Source organism: Octopus bimaculoides, chromosome 29, assembly GCF_001194135.2.
Source record: "Octopus bimaculoides isolate UCB-OBI-ISO-001 chromosome 29, ASM119413v2, whole genome shotgun sequence".
Taxonomy (NCBI): Eukaryota; Metazoa; Mollusca; class Cephalopoda; order Octopoda; family Octopodidae; genus Octopus; species Octopus bimaculoides.
This window is the reverse complement of record NC_069009.1, coordinates 1199747-1201139: the sequence shown is the minus strand read 5'-3', so window position 1 is coordinate 1201139 and position 1393 is coordinate 1199747. Positions and strand designations below refer to the sequence as shown.

The 1393-nt window shown below is 38.4% G+C and overlaps 2 protein-coding genes across 6 annotated transcripts in view; one reads left to right on the top strand and one right to left on the bottom strand.

Moving 5' to 3' along the window:
- The window catches only part of LOC106879009 (zinc finger protein 91), a 12597-nt gene that overhangs the window by 8312 nt on the left and 2892 nt on the right, over window positions 1–1393 (bottom strand). The gene's annotated exons all lie outside the window — the stretch shown is intronic.
- Window positions 1–1393, top strand: part of LOC128251214 (zinc finger protein 253-like) — a 5711-nt gene that overhangs the window by 1686 nt on the left and 2632 nt on the right. The window lies entirely within an intron of this gene.

Here is a 1393-nt window from a genome sequence, read left to right as displayed (position 1 = left end):
CATATTGCTGTGATACTTGTGGAAAATCATTTTCCCAAAAGGAGCATTTAACTAAACACAAACTTACTCATACAGGAGAGAAGCCACATCATTGTGATATCTGTGGTAAATCATTCACTCACAGAAGTGCTGTAACTGTACATAAACGTACTCATACAGGAGAGAAACCATATCGCTGTGATATCTGTACTAAATCATTCTCTCGAAGTGGGGACTTATCCACTCACAAATTTATCCATACAGGTGAGAAACCTCACCACTGTGATATCTGTGGGAAATCATTCTCTCGAAGTGGTAACTTAGCTTCACACAAACTTATTCATACAGGTGAAAAGCCATATCACTGTGATATCTGCAATAAATCATTCACTCAAAAGGGACATTTAAGTAGACACAAATGTGTTCATTCAGGAGTGAAATCACATCGTTGTGATGTCTGTGGTGAATCATTCTCTGAAATAGATCACTTGACTACTCACAGACTCATTCATTAGGAGAGAAACCATGTCATTGGGATATCTGTGGTGAATCATTCTCTCAAATGAATCGCTTAGATAAACACAGACACATTCATATGGAAGAGAAACCAATTTAACTGATTCTGTGGTATATCCTCTCAAAAAAGTCAATTAACTACATATATATTTCTCGAGTGACTGTATCAATATCAAAAGTCATTTGTTGAAAGGAATGTCTTATACAACAATAAATGTATCTACACAATAAAGAATATATAACAGCATGTTCTAACAAGTTGCTAACCCTATATTTTTTATATCTTCTCATCAATATCTACCATTCTGATATTTTTAATAAAAGCTGTTTTTTTCATAATATTCATATATATTCCATTTAAGATATTTTCTGAATGAATAAAAATTACTATTAATGTTTATCCAGTTGTGTGTATAATTTGATGTAATTTTAGAAAAATGGCACTGGTTTACTGAATCAGAGAAGGTCGCATTTTGTGCATGGTGACAGCCATGCTACATGGCAGTGAAACATGGGCTGTAACTGCTGAGGACATACGTAAGCTCGCAAAGAAAGGAAGCCAGTATGCTCCGTTGGATGTGTAATGTCAATGTGAACACCCGTCAGAGTGTAAGTATCTTGAGAGAAAAGCTGAACATTAGAAGCATCAGTTGTGGTGTGCAAGAGAGACGATTGCGCTGGTATGGACATGTGGTGAGAATGGATGAGGATAGCTGCGTGAAAAAGTGCCACACCCTAACAGTTGAGGGAACCCGTGGAAGAGGTAGGCCCAGGAAGACCTGGGCTGAGGTGGTGAGGCAAGACCTTCGTACATCGGGCCTCACCGAGGCGATGACTACTGACCGAGACCTTTGGAAATGTGCTGTGCGTGAGAAGACCCGGCAAGCCAAGTAAAATC